This window comes from Microcaecilia unicolor, chromosome 1 (genome assembly GCF_901765095.1).
Source record: "Microcaecilia unicolor chromosome 1, aMicUni1.1, whole genome shotgun sequence".
In the NCBI taxonomy this organism is placed as follows: domain Eukaryota; kingdom Metazoa; phylum Chordata; class Amphibia; order Gymnophiona; family Siphonopidae; genus Microcaecilia; species Microcaecilia unicolor.
In genome coordinates, this window is record NC_044031.1 from 209,632,863 (window position 1) to 209,657,134 (window position 24,272).

The following is a 24,272-nucleotide window of genomic DNA, read 5'->3' on the forward strand; positions in this document are numbered from 1 at the left end:
TTTCCCTCTGCAGAATGCAAATAAATTCATATACTTTCCACAATGTGATTTTACGGATTTAATTTGTGATGTGCTATCTCTCACTGTTACCAATAACCTACCCTTCAATTATGGGCTGCTCATGTCTTTGTCAGTGGGCAAACTTACAAAATCAGCAAGGGATCAAATACTTATTTCCACCACTGTATGTAGCTTTCAGTAATTACTTGTGGACATATGGTTTAGGAAGGGTGTGAAAGGGTTTCATTGTTAAAGGGGTGCAAGAATAAAAAAAGGTTAAGAACCCCTATTCTAGACCCGTCATTTAAAAGCTTTGCGTTGATTGACTCCGAGCACTCCTCTGAACTGCTGAAGTCCTCCGTAGTCAAATCCTGTGTTTTTTGCCCTTAAATAAGACCAATCCAGTCTAACTTAAGGATGCCCTGTATGTGTTATTGAGAAGAGCAAGAGAGACATTATAAGAAGGCAAACAGTCCCTATTTAAAATCCAGAAGCTCCCAGAGATTTAAACATCTGTGCCAGTCATGGCCATGTTTCATCTGGAAATGGCTGCATCAGGAGCAAAGTTACCAGCTGGTGGAAAATTACTAAATTTCACTATGTCTGGTCTAACAGATTAAAAGGTTAAGAGCAATGCTATTTAGCTTACCTGTCTGCATTAAAATGCTAACTACTTACAATCCCTTCCCATTTAGGGCCAGATTCTATAAGTGGAGCTCAAAAATGGGTGATGGAAAAAATCAGCGCTAAGCACGATTCTACAAAGGGCTCACACCCTTTCTAGAACTTCAATTAGCACCGATTCCCACGACCTAATTTAGAGCGCCAGACTTAATGCCTACTGAAATCTGGTGTAAAAGCTAGTGCCCAAGTTGGACACACTGACCCATTGTTCTGTAACATGCACAAATTTTCAGAACACCCCTTACATGGCTACACCCCCTTTTGAGTTGAGTTGTGTGCTATAGGATTTGGACACTAACGGGCTCATTTTCAAAAGAGAAAAACGTCCAAAAAAGTGGAATAAGTCTGCATTTGGACGTTCTTCTCACAAAAAAAATGTCCAAATCAGTATTTTTGAAACTTATTTTGAGACGTTTTTCTCTTATGTCGACCAGAAGTGTGTCCAAATCTCAAGGTGGAGTGCCAGGGGCATGTTCAGGGCAGAACTTGGCCATTCCTAAGACTTAGACTAGACCTGTTTTTATTACGAATAACCAGATGACTAGTGGGAATGACCTCCCCTTATTCCCCCAGTGGGCACTAACCCCCTCCCACCCCCCAAAAAAATGCGATGAAAAACATTACTTACCAACCTCTATGTCAGCCTCAGATGTTATACTCAGGTCTATTAGACCAGCATGCAGCTCCCTGGAGTAGTCTATTGTTGGGTGAACTGCAGACAGGTGGACCCAGGCTCCTACCTCCCCCTACCTGTTACACTTGTGGAGGAAACTGCGAGCCCTCCAAAACTCACCAGAAACCCACTGTACCCACATATAGGTGCCCCCTTCACCTGTAAGGGCTATGATAGTGGTGTACAGTTGGGGGTAGTGGGTTTAGGAGTATTGCTGACCTGAACATGTATACCCTGGAGGAAAAGAGAAACAGGGGTGATATTTTTTTTTGTTACATTTGTACCCGCGCTTTCCCACTGATAGCATGTTCAATGCGGCTTACATATTATATACAGGTACTTATTTGTACCTGGGGCAATGGAGGGTTAAGTGATTTGCCCAGAGTCACAAGGAGCTGCCTGTGCCTGCAGTGGGAATCGAACCCAGTTCCCCAGGACCAAAGTCCACCACGCTAACCACTAGGCCACTCCTCCACTCGACGTTCAAATATTTGAAAGGTATTAATCCGCAAACAAACCTTTTCCGGAGATGGGAAGGCGGTAGAACTAGAGGACATGAAATGAGATTGAAGGGGGGCAGACAAGAAAAATGTCAGGAAGTATTTTTTCATGGAGAGAGTGGTGGATACTTGGAATGCCCTCCCGCGGGAGGTGGTGGAGATGAAAATGGTAACGGAATTCAAACATGCGTGGGATAAACATAAAGGAATCCTGTTCAGAAGGAATGGATCCTCAGAAGCTTAGCCGAGATTGGGTGGCAGAGCCGGTGGGGGAGGCGGGGCTGGTGGTTGGGAGGCAGGGCTAGTGCTGGGCAGACTTCTACGGTCTGTGCCCTGAAAATGGCAGATACAAATCAAGGTAACATATACAGAAAAAGTAGCACATATGAGTTTATCTTGTTGGGCAGACTGGATGGACCACGTAGGTCTTTTTCTGTCGTCATCTACTATGTTACTGGAGGGCTCAGCACACGAAGTAAGGGAGCAATGGTGAGATGTGTACCTGGGAACAGTTTATGAAGTCCACTACAGTGCCCCCTAGGGTGCCCTATTGCTGTCCTGGGACGTCAGGTGGACCAGTCTACTAAAAATGCTGGCAACTCCTCCATCCCAATGGCTTGATTTTGTGCGTTTTTTTGTCTGACTTAGAGGTCATATCGAAAATGTCCCTCCACATGTTATAGGAAAGCACGCAGACATATGCATGCGCAAATCCTAAATGGTGCCAATTATGTCAAGAATTGATCGTTAGTGAAGGGAGTCAAGATGGCTGTCACAACATGCGCTTGATCAGATGCGCTTGTGAACATTCCTAAATAATTTTGTTGGAATGGTAAAAATGAAGAGCAAGATAAGGTTTTTTTTTCCCTTGCCACCTGGAGTCACAATTGAATGCTTTGTTCAGCATCTTGACCTGGGAGGAATCTCTGGTGCAGGCTTGTGTGAGGACACCTGGAGACAGGAGGACTAGCTGGAAACTCTTTGCCCAATCTGCAGGGTAAATGGTTGCCCATTTTCATAAAATACTCTGTATTCAATGTAGTCTTCAAAATGTACAAATCAGAGGCCGACCGAATATCAGTTTCAGCACCAAAACTGACTCGAGAGTGATTCAAGGTTTCTAGGGGGTGGAAAGTTTCAGTGCTGGCACTGGAATCTTCGGCCATAACCCAAACCCAAATTTTGGGTCAGTTTTGCTGCTGAAACAGAAATTCAGTCGGCCTCTAATTTGGGTGTTCCATAAATTATCACGGTGCATTATTGTACATGTCAAAGACTACATTGAATACACACTGTCTTATGAAAACGTAGGGCAAACATCATACAGACTGCAGCTAATATATTTTAAGTCAGCCACCTTCTATGATATAACTTTTTCCACTAATCATCTTCCATGAAACAAACAAGGCTTCCAATTAAGGGTAACCAATACTTTCTAATGCACATATCTGCAAAGGTTCTATTCAGCAAATTTCATAGGCCATGCTAGTAGCCAAATATCAGGAATTTTTCAGCTCTTACAGTATCGAAAAGATTTCATAACTGCCGGAAGAAAGCACACTATGGTAAAATATAACTGGAATACAGATACAGTAATAAAAATGTATCTTTTGTTTTTTTACAAGGACACATCAAATACTATCAACATGGGTTACTAACATGTACAAAATGCCTTTAAAGCGCTATGTTAAAAGTAACTAGGATGCAATGGGAATTGCAGTAAAATAAGTTATTATGCTAATATCTCCTTCTGTATGTCTTATGTCCAAGAATAGTTTGTTTCCCCTAAAAGAGACTATTTTCCACCACAGAGTAACAGATTTGGTGAAAGAAAAGATGTAGAAGTAATAATTTCATTTAGCCAGAAGATGGCAACGTTTTATATTATGAAAAGGACTGGAGACTATTCTTAGAGGAAGATTACTCACTTAAGGGATGATACGAGTAGGATCTTCTGTTTCCAATCCAGGATGAGACGGGAATGGAAGGGAACAAAGGACTTGCTGATGTCTAAGTAAGAGGATAAGAAATTCAAAGGTCAATAACTTCATCTCTCATCTTTTGACATGTCAGGAAAAGTCAGAAGAATAAGTCTAGGAGTAGTGGAAGGACAAAACCATACTAGAAGACCTTCAGAGTTCACAAGAATAACATTTCTGGTTTCCTACCAGTGTGAAACACATTAGGAGGGTTCTGAACCTTCTTGCCCATCTCATTCATACTGGTACGATCACTAACATGTTAATCTCTTAAGAAACTGGAGAAGGATATGATACTGTTTCTATGCTATGGATTGTTATTGATTTGTTTTCCACTGTAGTTACTGATTATGCAAAAGTAATCAAAAGAGGGAGTCACAAGAATTATGCATAACTTTTTCCTTCAAGAAAAGGTCATGGGAACAGAGGCCCAGAGTATGTCTCTCTTGAAGGGAGAACCCCATGTGAGTAGATCATCTACATGGGCTTGGGGGGGAGGTACACATGCCTTTAAATTTCAGAGACCCAGGAACATTGTAGTATTTGAAATACTGATTAAATAAGTTCATAAAACAAATACTATCATATTCTGCACTGTAAACAGTTTACCATTAACTGCTGTTTCCACAGCATAAACTAAGTAGAACAAATCAATGAACAGCAAACCATGATCAAAGGAGGCAGGGTGTTAGGAAATATGGGGGCCAAAGTCAGATGGGTTAAGTATCTCATTCAGTGCTACTGACTGAATTCTTATCAGGAAAAACAGATTAGAAGCCAAATCTAAATGAGGACCAACATTAATTCTTTTTCTTCTAGTTCTGAAGAATATGAGTATATTCTCTTATATGAGCTCTTCTCTTACAGAAAAATTATAGTGATGATGTGTCTTTCAATGGCCTAATACTGTGCCTGAATGCATGACAATGCTTTTAAGTGAACACCAAATATTAATTAACTTAATATATGGAAAATGCACTTTTACAAACGGTGGTCACAAATACAAGTTAGACATTCTAGGACACATGCAAAGATGAAAACAGGGCATTCTGTAAAAAACGGGAACGCAGTTCATTTTACTTTTTTTTTTTTTTAACATGAAATAAAAGTGACAAAAACCACAACCATGCCATACTGATCAGTGAAAATCTAGACCAGTATTTACCGCTTTAACGATTACAATCTTGACAGAAAATTATATTTGCAGCTTGTAAAAAGTTTTACACACGGACAACCACGTTCTCATAATCATATTATAGCAACACACACAAAAACAAAATTGTAATTTTTTTTTTCTAGAGAACAGAGAATGATACTGGCAGCTATATCTGCCTGGAGGAGTGAAGTAACCGGGCCAGCCTTGGGGCTTTCCAGTGGCTCTGACAGCTGGGGTGTGGCATGCAACCCTAGAAATCCAGTTCTCTCAACTCACTAATATTGCCGGTGTGAGGGAAGAATATCCCCTCCTTCCTCAATAAACTGCCTTCTAAAACCTTAAAGCCCTTTGTTGTACAATTAAAAAAAATATATACTCATTGAAAAAAGCGGCCATGACCAGCAAGAGAAAGAGATAGAAAGATAGAACCCAGCCTGCTATGCGGATCTGCAGCTGTGAAAAATCACTTTGCAGTTAAGAGCACTGGAAACTGCGGCCCACTCTCCCCGCTCTTTGCAATCAGAACTGTATACAGTATATTTGCCAGTAGATAGCTTCCTCCCAGCCTCCCTTCCTGAAGCTCCCGAGGGGCCACTAATTCAACCACCGCCCGCCCGAGCAAGAGCGAGATAACGCCGAGGGCTCCGTATTTATTTATTTCCACCGAAGCATTAAACACGCCCCTAGTGCTCGCAGCAACAGGAGACACTCATTTACTAAAGGGGGAAAAGGAATCACTAGAGGAACCACTCTTACCTGCGCTCGCCGTCACTCTGTTCCCGGCTCAGGTTGTAGCAAATGCGCCTCCGACACCAACCCAAACGCAGAGCCCGCGAGGCACTAAGACACACACAGCCCGGCGGCTAGGGGGGCGCCCCTCCGCGCGCCACTATGTGTGTGTGGGGTGGGGGGGGACACCGGTGCTGAGGTCACATCCGCGGCGGCAGCAACAAACGCTCGAGATGGAGGAAGGGCGGGGACGAGATGCCAGAAAGAAAGAACCAAGTCCACGGCTTTGCTCCTCATACAATTCCACTGCTATCCATCCTCGATTTCCATCCCCCCCTTCCTGATCCGCTGATTGCCTGCCAGTGACGTCAGAGAACCAACAGCTATCAATGACAGCACAGGCTGAAGGGCACACACACTCTGCTTCTTCTCCGACCCCGGCGGCCCGTGACGTCACAAACCGGCGTGCGCGCGCGGCTCTCTCCTGACTTTTCGTGGTCTTCCAGAACCGGCGTGCGGCGAAGGGGGCGCGGCCCGGGAGATGCTCGGCTAGTTTGTGGGCGTGGCCTGCACCCTGTCATTGTGTATAGTAGTTCTTCTGGCCTTTGTTGAGAGCGAAAAAAGTGGAGATGTTTCAGTTTCAATGTTTGAGATGGTGGTGTGGTAAAAATTTGTGGCTATCTGCTGGCTGAGAATGGGGGTGGGGTGGGGGGGGGTGGGGTGGAGAGAGAGACGGTTTTATCCTTACAAAACAGCCTGGTGAGGAGGAAATAAGACAATACCTGTCTTTACATAGTAAATCCAAGGGTGACAGGCTGATAGGGACCTTGGGGTAATAATGCCTAAGGATCTCAAGGCTGTAGCCAGAAGGATGCTCCCTGACTAGAGAGGCATAACCAGCAGAAGAAAGGAGGTGTTGTACTGATAGGGTTACCATATTTGTGAAGACAAAAAGAGAGGACTCGGAAAATAAAAACGGTTGCTACCTTTGCTAAAGAAATCTATGCTCTACCCATACATATGCCTCCTTGCAGTTAGGTGCTCTGGCACTTGGCAAACCAGGCAAGTTCTTTCCAGAAGTCCTGTTTCGCTGTAATCTTAAAATATTAAACTCATGCTGTTTGCATGTAGGTTGTCCACAGGCTACAGACCAGAATCTGTGTCTGGAGATTTGAGTTCTGTGAAAACTCAGCCTTTGAAGAATTTACTCCTGGAACTCTGGAGCTTTAAAAGCCACAAGCTTTTCTTTGCTTACTTTCTGAAATCAGCTCCCAATTCCTTGTTGTTCCAACTCCTCTGGGTTCCAGCAATTCCCTGGGCTCTCGCAACTGCTCCTTGGTTCCTTCCAACAGAACCTTTCTTTTTGTACTGTAATTCCCTGAAGTTCAAAATTAGCCAATAATTGGTAGCAGTGACAGGCTGAGTCATTCCTTTCTCTTCTTTTGTACTGCCTGGTTCATAGCATCGTTTTGATTACAGTCTCTTTGGGGTCCTTTTACTAAGGTGCGCTGAAAAATGGCTTGCAGTAGTGTAGGCGCGGGTTTTAAGTTCACGCAGAATCATTTTTCAGCGCACCTGTAAAAAAATGCCTTTTTAAAAATTTTTGACGAAAATGGACGTGCGGCAAAATGAAAATTGCTGTGCATCCATTTTGGGCCTGCGCTCTTGCTGTCAGCCATTGACCTAGCAGTGGGGTCTCACGCGGTAACCGGGTGGTGATGACCTACGCATGCCAAATGCCACTTGGCGTGCATCCGATACACACATCTGAAAACATTTTCATCCACGCGTATCGGGCGTGTGGCAAAAATGAAATTACCTCAAGAGCCGTGCGGTAGCCGTTTTGGCACGCATTGGGCGTGTATGGAGCCTTACACGGCTTAGTAAAAGGTTCCCTTAATCTGACCAGAAAGAGGAAGTTCCACACTCTGATAAGGCAGCGATACGTTCGAGGCAATTCTATAAATTGGTGTCTTCGTTTAGGTGCCCCAATGCCATGTGCATAGTATCAATTGTATGATGACACCTTGGCACCAAAATTCCATTTATAGAATACTAACATATATTGGCATTGGGGTACCCATGTTTAGGTGTGTCTCTCTTATATCATGTTACTAGCAGGCATAAGGTATGGCATGCCTAAGTGTGCAAAGTATCATACATAATAGTGTTCTTTAAACTATGCATGTTACTGAGGCCCGCCCATGCTCTGTCAATGTGTACACCCCCTTTGCAGTTAGGCATTATGACACTTAGGCACTACTACTACTACCTTATAGAATAGTGCCTAGTGCACAAAGGCAACTGTCAATTAATGGAGTCTTTGACGTGCATAAGTGATGTGTACATCTAAGTGGAGATGAAAACGGTAATGGAATTCAAACATGCGTGGGATAAACACAAAGGAATCCTGTTTAGAAGGAACGGTTCCGTGGAATCTTAGCGGAGATTGGGTGGTGACGCCGGTAATTGGAAACAAAACGGGAGCTGGGCAGACTTCTACAGTCTACGCCCTGATCGTGACTGAATAGATGGGCTGGAGTGTAATTTTTAACGGGCTTCGATGTTAGCTTCAGAACTTAATACAAGTGGGCAGACTTCTACGGTCTGTGCCGTGAGAAAGGCATATACATATATGTATACTCGGGTATACATATAAAGTATCACATACCATGTAAAATGAGTTTATCTTGTTGGGCAGACTGGATGGACCGTACAGGTCTTTATCTGCCGTCATTTACTATGTTTCTTGGCACTGTTCTATAAAGTAGCACCTTAGTACACATAGGTGCCTGTCAGTGGGTCTAGGTGCCAGCTTATAGAATTGCCCTGGTGTCTCTCTCTCTCCCCCTCATTCTATCCAGTGTCTCTCTATCTCTCTACTCTTTTCTGTTTGTTTGTTTGTTTATTTATTTATTTGCTGCATTTGTACCTCACATTTTCCCACCTATTTGCAGGCTCAATGTGGCTTACATTATGTTACAAAAGGTATAATTATAAACAGAGTAAGAGGTTTGTTCTAATTTAACATATTAGTGTGTAAGAAATTAGGTAGATAGGTCTGTAGAATGATTTACATAGCACAAAATAAAAACAAGTAAGATATAATGACCAATAGTGATAATATGATTAACATAATCAATTTAGAGGGATCAGTATTAGTTGGTTTAGATATAGAATGGGATCAAGTCATTAAGAAGGATTCTTATTGTAAGTCTTTTCGAACAGGTGCGTCTTCAATAACTTCCGGAAGGCTGTTCAGTGACCCCCCCCCTCTCTCTCTCCACATCCTTTCAGTTTCTCCCCTTTCTCTCTGCATCCTTTCATCCATCTCCCCTCTTTCTCTCCCTATCCTTCTATCCCTTGTCTTCCCTCTTTCTCTCCTTATCTTTCCATCCTCCCTCTATCTCTCCTTATCCTTCCATCCGTCTACCCCCTCTCCCGATCCTTCCATCCAGTGTCTCTCTCTCTCTCTCTCTCTCTCTATCCCCTTCTTTCCATCCAGTGTCTCTCTCTCTCTCTACCCTTTTCCATTCATCATGTCCCGCCCTCTCTCTCCCCATCCTTCAATGTCTCTCCTGTTTCTCTCCCTACCCTTCCTTCCAGTGTCTTCCCTCTTTCTGCTCTCAGCCAGGATCCCCCCCTTCTCTCCATCTTCATCAGCTTCTCTCTTTCTCCAGCCCTTCTCCGTGTCCCCTCCTCTCCGCATCTTCCCACTCTCTCCATTCTACCTGCCTCCTGCTCCCCCTGCCACCCGATAATCATTTCCTGGCCACTGCTGCTTCTCCTGTTGAGCAGCAGCAGCCGTGACAAAATAAAAAGAGCTAACAAAAAAATTAAAAAAGCAAGCGTGGGGCCGCAGCAGCCTTCAAGCATGGGCTGTCGGCGCTGCAGCCGCTCCTCTCTCCTCTCTCTGTCCCTGGAGCGGAGCAGGAAGTCGATGTCAACTTCCTGTTCCTCCGGGGGCAGAGAGAGAGAGAGAGAGAGAGAGAGAAGAGAGGAGCGGCTGTAGAGCCGACAGCCCATGCTTGAAGGCTGCTGCGGCCCCACGCTTGCTTTTTTAATGTTTTTTTTGGTCGTGGCCGCTGCTGCTGAAGAGGGGAAGCAGCAGTGGCTAGGAAATTAATACCGGGTGGAAGGGGGAGTTGCCGATGCCGTGTCTCAGCGGGAGACTTTCCCGCTTTGGCGGGAGTGCAGGAGATGACCTGCCAAAGCGGGAGTGTCCCGCTAAATGCAGGAGACTTGACAGGTCTGCAAAGGCATTATAAAGTCCTCATTTTTGTTTTCCATTCCTTTCCTAATAATACCTAACATTCTATTTGCTTTCTTAGCTGCTGCTGCTGCAAACTGAGCAGAGGGTTTCAAGGTATCATCAACAATGACACCTAGATCTCTTTCCTGGTTGGTGATTCCTAATGTGGAACCTTGCCTCACATAGCTATAGTTTGGGTTCCTCTTTTCCACATGCATCACTTTGCACTTGCTCACTTTAAATGTCATCTGCCATTTGGATGCCCAGTCTCGTAAGGGCTTCTTGTAATTTTTCACATCTCTTGCGATTTAACAACTTTGAATTACCGGCCATGGGTTGCCGCATAAAGATAAAACTGTGTTTTATGCTGTCCTGTTTATATGGTTACCCTGGCTGGCTAAGAGCTGAATATCGGCACTTAACTGGCCAAGTGCCAACTCAGCCCCTGGAATGCCCCCAAAATGGCTGGCTTTCACTTAGGTGTTAACTGCTAATTTTCAGCAATTATAACTGGTTAAGTGCTGTTGAAAATTAGCAGATAGTCTCAAACAAGCGATTTAACTGGTCAGCAAGTGTTTTTGGCTGGTTAAATCCTTTTGATTATCAACCAGTCTATGTTTCCAGTTTTCCAGTCATAGGCGTAGTTTGCCTGCTTACTATAGAGAGGGAGGCAAAGGGTAAGTAAGGGAGTAAGGGGTCCAATTTTACATTAGTTCACAAAATATGTATGGGGCACTGCCTAGCCCAATCTATACCTATGATTGTAGTCTTTCTCTTACCTTATATACAGTAGGAATAATGTTAGATATGAGCATGGAGCCCCTACATACCCAAGGAAAAAAACAAACAGTGTCTTGTCTGTTCAGAATAATCAGTATGCTTAAATGCTACTGTCTGCTGCTCGCCATACACACCTGAAAGTTCAGTATGAAAATCTTTATATCTTGATTTCCCACTGTTATACAATGAGCTTATCCTTCATTTTTAGAATTCTCCTGCTAGAATTGTGCTTGGTCATGCTGATCTCCAGGTTACATCTACTCACTGTACATCATAAGCAATTAGTACTTCAGACTGTTCCTGTCTCCTGTGAGTCTACGGTTGGTCTAGAAGTAATATCTAATTAGAACAGAAATCAACTGAATGTGTCTGCTCTAAAATGCAAATTTCCATTCATGATAAGGAAAGATACAGTGCATGTTTATCAGTTTTTCAGAGTATGCAAACAATAATTACATTGCAGTACTGTAATTACGTGCATATTATCAGTCCTGTGTACCATACTTTATAATTTGCAGGTATCTGAAATTGTGCTTACTGTGCAGTTGGTGTATCTGGTATAAAGTAGATAAAATCTCATTTATCCCTAATAATGCATTCACTTTCCCAGCAGAAGAAAAGCCCCTCTTCACAGCATCCTGAGGGGGTCCTTTTACCAAGCTGCAGTAAAAAGGGCCCTGTGCTAGCAGCGGTGCCCTTTTTGCCATGCGCTGTGGGTAAAAAGGCCAAAATATGGCATGGCCGTGCGGTAAGATTTCACTTACTGCGTGGCCATGCGGGGGGAGCCCTTAACACCACCCACTGAGATGGCGTTAAGGGCTTTGTGCTAACCCGACTGTAACTGGGTAACACGTGGTGCTGCCTGATTACCGCCGAGTTAGCACTGTGTTGGCAAATATCTAGCTAATTTCTGGAGTGCCACAAATGGCGCACCAGGGCTGGAACTACCGCCAGCACCCAAGTTCGGCCGGCAGTAGTTCCAGATTAGCGTGTGGTAAGTACGCGTTGGGTTTACCTCTGCTCTGTAAATGGGCCCCTCAGTGCCTACCAACTCAAAGGGCAAAAGCTGGTGTCTAGAATTCCCATAGAGAAGCCTTAAAGGTGGCACATGCTACTGCTATGGAGCTAAAAGCTATGGGGTCAATTTACAGCTGGCAGCAATGAGCGTTATGTTGATTGCCGCTGGTGTTATTCCTGGATATTCAATGCCAGGCCGTATCTGAGAGTATTCAGTGCAGGCTAACACATGGCCGCTTTGTTTTATGTGGTTCCATTTATGCGATTACCCTGGACAGTTAAGAGCTGAATATCGGCACTAACCGGCCAAGTGCTGACTGTGCCCCTGGAACGCTCCCAAAACAGCCAGCTTTCACTTAGGCGCTAACTGCTAATTTTCAGCAGCGATAACCAGTTAAGTCCCACTAAAAATTAGCAGATAGCCCTGAACTAGCAATTTAACCAGCCAGCTGCTGTTTCTGGCCAGTTAAATTGTTTTGAGTATTTATTTGGATTTTGCTCACATCTTTTTCAGTAGTAGCTCAAGGTAAGTTACAGTCAGGCACACTGGGTATTTCCCTGTCCCTGATGGGCTCACAATTTAAGTCTGTACCTGAGGCAATTTAGGCAATTACTTGCCCAAGATCACAAGAAGCAGCAGTGGGATTTGAACTAGTCACCTCTGGATGTCAAGACTGGTGCTCTAACCACTAGGCCACTCCACCAGTAAAGTACTACACAACCTACTGCAAACATATCTAACTCCCATGCCTCATTCATGCCATGCCCATTTGCAATTCAGCACTCAGATCTTTTCTTGCATACACATTACAATATATATTTTTTCAATTTATAGAGGGCTTTTTATTGAGGCAAAAACATGAAAGAACAAACAGTACAAAATAATATTCTTCGTAGACAAAAAGAAACAAAGAACCTCACAAAAGTTATAACATAAGCCAATGTTTAGTTTTTATAAATATAAGCCCATTCAAACTGTGACCAACTTTATCCTCCCACCCTTTCCCAGGCAAGTCAAATATTAATCAGTATAGCACTGCGAGGATCATGAGGTCCTAATCCACCACCTTAGCCCACCCCTCCCCCCCAAATGTTCCATTCTGAGGAGCATCCCCTACTCAAACAAGAAGAGAAGGAAATTTTAAAAAGAGGTGGTGGAATGCCAAGGGAAGAACCAGTTTTGTCTCCAGAGGCAATGTCACAAAAACCCTGTATAACAGGCAAGATAGCAGGACTTAATAAAGAAGTCAATCAGCTCCAAAATCAGAACAGAGCCCTAAAGCACAACACTGAGAAAAATATGAGTGCCCCTCCAAATGACACACTGATTATGATTTATAACAAATTACTACTCTACCTATAAAACATTATTCTGTTATTATACGTCCTCTGTGTACAATCCGTATACACAAGCTGGCATGTTTGAAAATCTAAGTGAGATTAAATAAAAATTTCACCAACAATATAAAAAAGACAACGTGGATGCAGCAGCTCATAGGTTTGCTTGCTTTGTTTTGAGTGCGCAGGTATCCAGCTGCTCGAGGAACGGAAAACAGATAACCTTGTTTTTTGTTTTTTTTACAGTACCTTCCCTCCCTCCCTCCCACATATTCCAGACCTCCTCCACCGAGCCGCAGGGTGCTTCCTGGCACATACCTCAAGTGACCCTGGTGGTCTGACCCTTTTACTGCAGCATCTTCTTTAAAATGGTTGCTGAGACTTCCAGCGGCGGCCTCGCATGACTTCATCAGAGGATCAGCCAAAGTCCTTGATCCTCTCCAGTAACTTGGTACCATGGCCAGGGATTCAGAGCCAAATACTTCCCTTACTGTGCAGTAAAATGGCTGGGGAAGCAAGAGCCAAAGATAAAGAATTCAAACAGGACTGAGGGTTTATAGAAATGACAGTTTCCCTTCAAAAGGGGTCTCCTTTTACCATTACCTCACTGGCCAGGAGAGCCCTCTGTTTTTTCTAGAAATTGTGGAGGTATTCACAAGTCATAATTCAGTACTTTAGTATAACTGTTAGAAGTCTCATGTCCACGCCCCCTTTGGAGGGGCGCTTGAGAGAAGTTAGGCGCTCAGTTTACAGAATAGTGTTGTAAGTCAGAAATGTGCACAACTGCTAATTAGTACCAATTAGTGCTTGTTAAGGCCAATTTTTGGTACTTATCCAGGGCTGGCGTTAGGGGGTGGCAAACAGGGCAATTGCCTTGGGCCTTCATACCATAGTGGGGCCAAACCTGCCTCAAGCTAAAGGAGGCAAAGGTTGAAGACCAGCTTTGGGGCCCCCTCCCTGGCTTCTGCCCTGGGCCTCTTAATGTCTATCACCAGACTTGTAGTTATGTTCATGAGAATATTGAGAATAGGTTTTCTATATTGAGAGTGTATGCTCACTGATTTGTATGCTCACCGATTTGCATTCATAAATACAGACACTTCACCAACATTGTTTTTTGGACACTTCATCCTCACATGCTTGGAAGTTATCCTGCCTAGACACTCTTTTGATTCCTAAGCCAATATAACAGCAGGACATACCTAGGGTCCACTAAAACCATGCAGTTTATTATTCTCTATTTTAGTGCAGAGGGAATTCACTTAACATAGATGATATTGTTCTGCAGTTATGTCTATGAGAATATTAAGAATAGGTTTTCTGTATTGAGTATATGCTCACTGTTTTGTTGTAGCAGCTCAATGGTAAAAATGACTACTACTACTACTACTTAACATTTCTAGAGCGCTACTAGGGTTATGCAGCGCTGTACAAATTAACGAATAAGGACGGTCCCTGCTCAGAAGAGCTTACAATCTAAAGAGAAGAGCTTACAATCTAAAGATGCTAAATTTCACTCAGTATATTGACATAAGACTAGCATTGAACTCCCAGGGGGAAATTATTGCTTGTGCACATTCACTGAAGCAGTAGTAAGACTATTTTCTTTTCCCTGCCATCCCAAAATACTATTTTCATGTGCTATTCAAATACCTCCATTCCACAGCATGAAGGGAATTCTTTAAACGACACTCCAGGAATTCTACGATGCATGAGGAATCTAGATGAATTCTCCAACCATAAACTCTGAAACTATTTCAATTATCCTGCTCGTATGTGACTATCTCTGGGAGAAGGTGACTAAAGACCCATACAAGAGATAACTTCCACACATGCTACAACTCCCTATATAAGGAATCACCAGTCCAAGAAAAAAAAGAAAAATCACAAACTCCCTCATCCTCATATATATATATATATATATATACACACACACACACACACACACACATACCCTCATTCCAAAGGGAAAACATGTACATTACAAAAATTCTAATAGGGCTATCTATCCTCACACTTATAATACCAAGCTGAGATGAATGCAGCATTGCTTGCTTCCAGCTACAGTGGACATAATTCCCTGACAGGCTGACTTGGCACAATAAATAGTTTTTATCTTAAGTTTTTCAATAATAGCCTCCTTCTTATTTCATCTCAAAATACAGTCCAATCCAAAGCGGTCCTTCTTCACAAATCATCTTGCAAATCTCCGTAGCAGACCAGAGCACAATGAAGCTCACACTCTGCAAAATAAAACATTGCTGTCAGCCAAGTCCATTCAAAGCCCCTCCCTGTCCATCTCAAGGCTGTTAAGGAAATAGGCTGTGATAGCTGCAGTCTTTTATGGCAGTTAAAACTTCACTGCTACCACACATGCTGCTTAAAGAAAAAGAAATAAAAGTGCTTAACAGAACAATAGGCTTGTAGCTGATTTCTGTACCTCTTAGGTGGGACACTAGGCAAACAGGTCTGAGGGCATATTAATTATGGGGTAGATATTCAAAGTGATTCAAACAGGCAGAAATGGTCGTGACTATTTAAGGCTGTTGTCTGGCGCTAAAGGTGCCTATTCAGTGGCACATAACTGAATAGTGTTACTGAAAATGCCTGGTTAGTGCCCAAACCAAAACTGGCTATTTTGTGAGTATTCTGGGGGCTGAGCCAACACTTAGCCAGCTAAGATAACTGCATAGATAGGACCACATAAAACACAGTTCTGTCTATATGTGGTTCTTAGCCGGTTAAGTGCTTTAGCTGGCCGTGTATGCCTGGATATTCACTGCTGGAGCCCAGACATGAATATACGGGCATAAAACTGTGAACTGGACCAACTCGACCAAAGACTTAACCACTTAATCAACTTAGACCATCCATCTCCTGAATCCCACCTCCTTGATCTGGCTGACATTGTCATTCAAACCTTCGCTGATTCTCCAGAGTCACCATCTGAACAACCACCTGTATTGCAACCTGCTTTTGAGTTGCCGTCCTCACCTCTTCCTCCAACTGTTCCAGCACTCCCACTTCCATACGTTGATCTTCACATCCGTCTCATCCGAATCCGTAACCTTGCAGAAGATCTCACCCAAATCCGCAACTTAGCAGGACAATTGAATCCGGAAGAACAAGAGTCTGTTGCGGTTTCCACAGTACAGAATCTGCACAGCAACATCTGTGAGCTGCTTGACATTCTACATTTGTACTTCCCCAATCAAGTCAGATAAATGCCACAGCAATTCCCACCGATTTTCACTCCAGAAGAACTCATTCCCTTACAGACTATTTCTCTACATAAAGTTCCTATTCCAATACCACCCTTTCCAACCACTCCTGTGAAAGTGTTGATACCACCACCCTCCCCCGCTGGTAAGAGTCTCCGCAGGGAACCAACTGCTGAGAACCTTGCTGCCCTCGACAATATCAAGGAACCTGATCCACCAGACCCACTGGACATTGGACTTTACCCTGTTGATAAGTGTCACTCTGAGCAGGTATCTGAAACCAATTCCCATTGGTCGAACGACTTCGACGACACTTATTTGGAAGGCGACACCAATCCTGACGACACGGACGGAACCAGCACCCGTCCGAGCGTTGTCTCAGCAGCAGTGACGGTGTTACATCAATACACCCTCTTCTTCTGCTTTCCATCTGCTCGATTGTTTGCTGTTGGACTCGTGTGCATCATCCTACTTTGTATAGGTTTGGTTTTGTTTTTCACCACCCTGTTTACCTATACTGCTGACAGTAACCTCCTGGATCTTTGGATCACACTTACTGCCTTTCCCACTGGCAACGTTACCTTGCCAGCCGGAAACGCCACAGTACTTGCAACTACTTCTGTGCTTGCAACTACTCCAGCAGTACTTGTAACTACTTCGGTACTTACATCTACTCCTGCTTCATCACCTACTACAGCAGTCTACACAGAGCCCCAACAATACACCGCATTTACCCGCCTGTTTGGATACAGATCCCCCCCGACGACCTCAAAGATAGGTCCCATTGCCACCAGTCATCCCACCCCCTGGGCAGACACATCTGCCACGACAGACTTTTCAACTGGCTATCCTCCAGAGCCTATTGAAACCTCTGCGACTACTCCTGTCCTCACTGATTCTCCTGTTTTGCATCCTACAACTGTTCCCAATAATATCAGTAGCTCGGTCCATATTGTCCCCAATCTTACAACTACTTTTGAGGATAATATTACCTTGCTTGAATTACGACCCACCCCTCCTCCTTATTCTCTGGTTCCTCCTAGTGACGCTCCTCCTCCCACGAATACTACTTTAGCCACTCCAAACATCACCATCCCAGCCACTCGACCTCCCAGATAGCTCATCATCCTTAAGTAACCATCAATATATGTCCCAGAATTTACCAGATAACCCGCCCTCTCCACCTGATTCTCCCCCACCATCGCCTTTTAGTATAGGTGTACACTTAATCCCTGAACCCCCAGAGTACCTTTTTGATTTAAGAGAGTTAATACATCCTCATTGGGACCCAGCTCCAGAAGACGATCCCAATTGGGACCCCTTCACCCGATATCTGACATTGTGTGAACCTTTGTTTGAGAATTGGACACTAGGTCCTAGCCGAACGGTTACAGACACTGTGATACTGTTTGGAGGAACTTTAGGTTTACAAATAGAACAAACCGACGACCTCCTAATAAGACCAGAAACTGGTGACGTTGTAGATTTTTGGATTATCACATACGCCGTACTGGGCACTGATTGGATACCCTTTGTGTTCATTAGAGAGGTTGGATTGGGACCTTTGGAAGTATACAGTCTTTTTGTTATCCCCGACACTCCTGAAAGAGGAGCTGTTAGAATTTACCCACCCTACCCAGTCATTAGAATTTACCAACCCAACCCAAATTCTTCCTAATGATATATCAATCTTTGGTATACCTAGGAATATTAATTATAGCAATTACAGTTTTGGTTAAGACCCTAGGATTTATTGTGTTACTCATTTTCATTAACCGCCAATTACCTTTGGTACAATTCAGATCTTACATTTAACCATGAAAACTACCAACATGAAGTCCTTAGTCTTCCTCCTGTTATGTATGCTCACCATGCCCATGATACAAGGAACACAATATCTAGCAAGTTTTCTGCAACAATTCACGACCACTTACGAAATAACATTACCCACTACCAAGGACACAACCGCAATAACCCTTGATGTATGTTCTTATACTATGTGTGGGGAACATCCGGTACAGCAGTATTTGTCAGCTTTTGAGGTATACCTGTGTCCCTTCTCCAATTGCGGAAGTTGGGTACAAGTATGGTGGTACACAGGTTCGTGGGTTCCCTACTCAGGTAGTGAGATTCCAGATCTCAAGAAGAGCATTTCTATCATGAAAGTGCGAGTGAATGGCCTTTGTCCAATGACCAGATGTAATCAAGTGGCTATCACTTTCAGAGGAGTAACAGCCACCACATACAGAACTTATTCCATAGGAATTGATGCCACAGGTAGAGATCCAGTTGGAACGTTCAAGATTATTCCACCCCCAGCCCAACCTACAGCGACCAATCCTTTGGTGCCAACAAAGATCCCAGAAGTAAAAATTCCTTACCAGATCGTGCCAATTAATAATTCCAAAGATTTAATAGCCTTAGAAACAGGATTTGGAGAAACAAACCTATGGCTCGAATGGGCACATTATACTACAAAGAGTTTGAATGTCTCTAATTGTTATTTTTGTTCCCATGCAAGAGCAGAACCAACGGTAGTTCCTTTCCCCTTAGATCTCCAAAATGATCCAGATGGATTTTGGTGTATGTTGCAGTTATTGCAGGTTAAAGAGGACATAAATCAGTCTTGTCAATATCTTGACGAGCACCACCCCTACTTACCCCCTCGGATGAGGGTTCCACCTGTATTCAGGATTCCAAATCCTGCTACCAGATATCATACATGTCTGGAACGATATGGGGTGAAAAAGACACGGTTTTTAGGAAACTTAACCAATTGTAATACAACCTTAGGAAATGGGACTCTGAAAAATCTGAACCTAACCCAGTTCTCACAAGGTAGAGCAGACATATGGTGGTACTGTGGAACCCGTACTATTCGCCATACACTTCCTAACAGTTGGACAGGCAGATGTGCCTTAGTAAAATTGGTAATTCCAATCATAATAGCATCCTTACTCCCTCCTCACAGCAGCTCTTCCTCACGAGTGAAGAGAAGTGCAATGCCTGGATCTTTTGATGATCGGGTCTATATAGATGCAATTGGTGTTCCAAGAGGGGTCCCTGATGAGTTCAAAGCCAGAAACCAGATAGCTGCGGGATTCGAATCTACCTTCTTTTGGTGGGCTACTATCAATAAGAACGTAGATTGGATTAATTATATATATTACAACCAGCAGAGATTTGTGAACTACACTAGGGACGCAGTTAAAGGAATTGCAACACAATTAGACGCCACCAGCAGGATGACGTTGGAAAATAGATTAGTTCTTGACCAACTTCTAGCAGCGGATGGCGGGGTGTGCCAAAAGATAGGTACGCAGTGTTGCACCTTTATCCCCAACAATACAGCTCCAGATGGATCAATCACCAGAGCTTTGGAAGGCTTAACCTCACTGTCACAAGAATTGGCAGAAAACTCTGGCGTTGATACATCCTGGACTGGTTGGATGGATAAAGCTTTTGGTAAATGGAAGACATTTATCATTTCAGCAGCCACAACTATAATCATAGTGGTAGCAATTTTTGTGCTAATAGGGTGTTGCATAATCCCTTGTGCTAGAGGCTTAGTAGAACGCTTAATTGAAACCGCAATCACGAAAAAGACAACAGCAGGACAATATGTCCTGTACGAAAATCTCCTTCCCAACACCACAGGAGATGACACATTGGACTATCTCCCTCTGAGAAGGACCAATCGCTATGCAACTGCTAGAGACACTAGAGAGATGTCTGCATCTGTATAATCAGGTAATAGCACACACAGGGATACAATATAACCATATAAAGCTTTATAAGATAAGATATAATCAGTATATAACCAAAGAATTAATGATAAAATAGGTAAGAATAAGATAGAATCTGCATATTAAAGGGTAGAAGCATAGTAACTATAAGTTTTTGTATAACCATAGATATAGATAAGTAGGAAGGATAGAAATAATTGAAGTGGTGCCCGGATGGTAATCTGAAACCAAATAATTCAGACTGTACCGGTTTGCATTGAGACACAGAAAATTTGATGGCCTTGTAGGATACCTTCTGGAATGGATGGTACCATGGTACATTAACCCTGGTGTCACCCTATGGGATAGGGTGAAGAGGGGAATGTTAATATATGGCCTGGTTTTAGATCTATCACTGGAATTATGATGGACAAAGCCACAGAGCCAAAAACACCTGAAAAAGTACTGATTAGGCCAAGCAAGTAACAAATGAATTAATATTTGAGAATCTGCAGAAAGCAGGTCTGAACAATGACTCAATTACACAAACAGGTACAATGTTCAAATAAAATATAGCACCTGTAATGAGAGAAGGATGGATAAAATGGAAAAAAATGTGGCTCTCAAAATGGGGCTTGTTTTTTATATTAATGTGTAAAATGATACAGAGATCAGAAGATGTGATGAGAGGTGTTGCAAAAACAGTATGTGAAACTGGTATCTCAACAGAAAATTATGTTAGTAACCGCAAAAACAGTTTGTTCTAAAAACATGTTGACATAACCGGAAAAATGTGGCAACCTGTTGAAATAGATGGAACGGAAGGAGCTGGGTACAAATGCACAGATGGCAGGATGTGAAAGAATAACCGCAGAAATTGAGAAATAACTGACAAAAATTGTACCCCTCCATAGACTTCTATGGAGAGGCAAGTGTATAAAAGAAGAGAGATTTGGCTTAATTTGAGAAGTCGTCCTCAGCACTTCTCAGACGGCGGAGCGCTGTGTTATTGAACCCAGAATCTGTCCGATGTCTGTACTGAACTGAAACATTGGTAAGAATAAATATCTTTCTATCTGAAATCTATTTCTGTCTTCATTTTCAAGTATTCCTTATTTTACTAACTAACCAAAACTATACACGCACCAGACACTCATTTGGTGCATAAAATACTGATAGATTCTAACAGACTATATGTGGGAACATAAATGGCCCAGAATATATCTAGATCCAGAAAGACAGAAAGCAGTAGTTATGGGAATTAGTTTCGAATTGCGGCTGTTGATGCCTGCCCAGACCAGACCCCCATGGGACTGGGTGACAATGGAAGTAAGAAAAACAATTCAGAATCTTCTGGATGAACTTAGTACGTTCAATCCTCCATATGGAATAGCCCAAGGAGGACGAAAACGAGGTCAAACAAAACAGTAGCAAAACAACAGTTAGCAAAACTCTGACCGCCACCTGCTGAATATTTACCTCTATTAACAACTAATGTCTTTGTGTGCATCTAAAAATGGATTTCTGCATAAGCAGTCTGCAACAGCTGTCATGGATTATGTGTGACACTTAAGATATTTTGAACTTAGCTTTTTGAAGTTCTTAGCAGTGCTAAACCACATATACACTTAGGGCAGGATTAAGCTTTTGGTGAGCCCTAGGCAAACAAGCACATTGGGCACCCCACCATAATGCAAATACATTTGTAAACCTCCTTATTTGCTCATCCCCTGGCATAGTTACCTTCATCATCCCTGCTTAATAAAGTAGCGCCCTACCAGTAGGGTAGCCAGGATTTTTTTTCAGGGGTTGCATCTCCCCCCCGTGCCCCCCCATTCCTTAAAATCCTCTCTGCTACAGTCTTCACCCAGACAGCGGCAGTGGCGCTCATAGGCTGCCTGCGGCCTGCACCGGGATTCCTCCCTCAACCTAGGGTTACCATGAGGCATATTTTCAAAGCACTTTGGGAGGCTAAGTTCCATAGGTTTCTATGGAACTTTGGGAGGCTAAGTGCTTTGAAAATGAGCCCCTAAATGTCCAGATTTACCCGGACATCTCCTCTTTTTGAGGACATGTCCGGGCGTCCGGATGGGTTTTGCCAGTTCGCCCGTTTGTCCGGATTTCTGGACAAACGGGCGGGCAGGTGGCGGGCCTATCTTAGCCTCCCCTTCCTTACTATCTACTGCCCTGGTGGTCTAGTGACCTCTTTGGGGCAGGAAAGAGCCCCCTCTTTCCTGCCCGGAGCGCTGCCCTTGCCCTGCATCCCGTTGCTGTGACGGTCTCGGGATTCAAAATGGCCGCCGACAGTTGAAGCGGCCTCGCGAGACTTCAAATCTCGGTGGCCATTTTGAATCCTGAGACTGTCACAGCAACAGAATGCAGGGCAAGGGCAGCGCTCCGGGCAGGAAAGAGGGGGCTCTTTCCTGCCCTGAAGAGGTCACTAGACCACCAGGGCAGTAGATAGTAAGTAAGGGGAGGGGAGGTGACCCAGGGGAGGAGAGGTGACCCAGGGGAGAGGAGGGGTATATGTGACCCGGGGGAGCGGAATATGTGACAGGGGCGGGGTGAGAATTTGAAAGGGGTGGGGCTTGGGTGGGGCAGGGGGCGAGACATGTGTCCTCTTTTTGAGAGGACAAAATATGGTAACCCTACCTCAACTGTCCTACCCTTCATAACACAGGAAGTTGTGTCAGAAGGGATAGGACAGTTCAGGGAGGAAGTCCCAGTGCAGGCCACAGACAGCCTATGATGGCTGCTGTCGTTACCTGGGTGAAGACTGCAGCAGAGAGGATTTTAAGGTGGGGAGGGGGCTGGGTCTGACAGGGGGTGCGTATGCCACTGACACACCTGGTTTTAATATACCATTGCTTCCTACTGGTTTCTGCTTCTTGCTCTGCAGTTATAACTGTATGGGTCCAGTGGGCCTCACAAAACTACAGAACCCCACAAGGTTCTAACTACACAGGGGGAGACAGTAGCTGTAAATAAGAAGCTTTGCTCACTGACATCTCCTGTCAGGTGAAGGATGATGCACAGAGGGCAGGGAGGACACACAAACTTCTGCCGGTGGTATTGGTTCTGACCCATTATTCTATCTGCCAGGTAGCAGGGGCAAACATCTGCCAACATACCTGATCCTGCTAGTTGTGAACTGCTTGAATTAGCATACCTGACAGGGCCCTCCTAAACATTTGGGCCCTAGAAACTTGCCTAATCTATGCTTTAATCCTAACCCACCAAATTTATAGAAACAATTCAAGTCCTCTACTACCAGACAGTGAAGTTGGGCCTCTCAATATATATATGCTCTAATATCCAGACAGTATAACCTTGCACATCAGCCCACACAAAAGGACTCTGTTCCCTTTGTGATTTCACTTTATTGCAAATAACGTATCTAATTTACTTACAGTTTGTAGCAGAAAAATCAGTTTATTGCCTTAAGAGTTCTAAACATTGCACCTGCTGAGTGGAAAGGTGGAGTTCTTATGGCAGAGAAGGAGAAGTTGGTAAATGAATTGAGGTAATTTAGCTTATTATTTCTTCCGCCTTAATCCAATAAAAACATACATAATCATAAAAACAAACATATATTAAAATGACAACAGGCTTTCAAAAGAAATAGCTGAAATACAGTGACACCCCAATATAACACGCCCCACAATAACATGAATCCACATATAATGCGATCATGTCTTGGCTCTCCTTTTTTTATATACAACCCCTTTTGCAACAGATACATTTTTTTGGTTCAATTGTGTCCATGTTCTATTGACCCCGTTATAATACGACCCCGCATTTAAAGCAATGATATTTTATGGATCCTAATCATAGGGTTGTATCGGGGTTCCACTGTACGATAATATCAGGTCACAAAACATATTATGACCTTGTTATGCATAAAAAGTTACCAACTACTCCCTCTATCCACAATAGCCAGGAGAAACAAAGAGCACTTCAGTTGTTTCATAAAGGACACAATGCCCTTCAGTTCTTTCAACAGCACATAAGAACATAAGCATTGCCATACTGGGACAGACCAAAGGTCCATCAAAGCCAGTATCTTGTTTCCAACAGTGGCCAATCAAGGTCACAAGCACCTGGCAAGATCCCAGAACAGTAAAACAGATTTTATGCTGCTTATCCTAGAACATGCAATGGATTTTCCCAAGCCCATCTTAATAATGGCTTATGAACTTTTCTTTTAGGAAATTATCC

General features: G+C 43.5%; 1 protein-coding gene across 4 annotated transcripts in view; it reads right to left on the reverse strand.

The window, feature by feature from the left end:
• The window catches only part of RALA (RAS like proto-oncogene A), a 103,251-nt gene extending 97,065 nt beyond the window's left edge, over positions 1-6,186 (reverse strand). For 2 of the 4 annotated variants that reach the window (XM_030203932.1, XM_030203943.1), the window contains exons 1-2: positions 5,749-6,186; positions 3,786-3,867 (exon numbers count right to left, since the gene is read on the reverse strand). The gene's annotated coding sequence lies outside the window, so the exon portion shown is untranslated. Of the gene's footprint in view, positions 1-3,785; positions 3,868-5,368; positions 5,389-5,748 lie in introns of those variants that run through there. The other 2 variants (XM_030203952.1, XM_030203962.1) reach the window with 2 other exon arrangements.
• Positions 6,187-24,272: the final 18,086 nt, after the last annotated feature.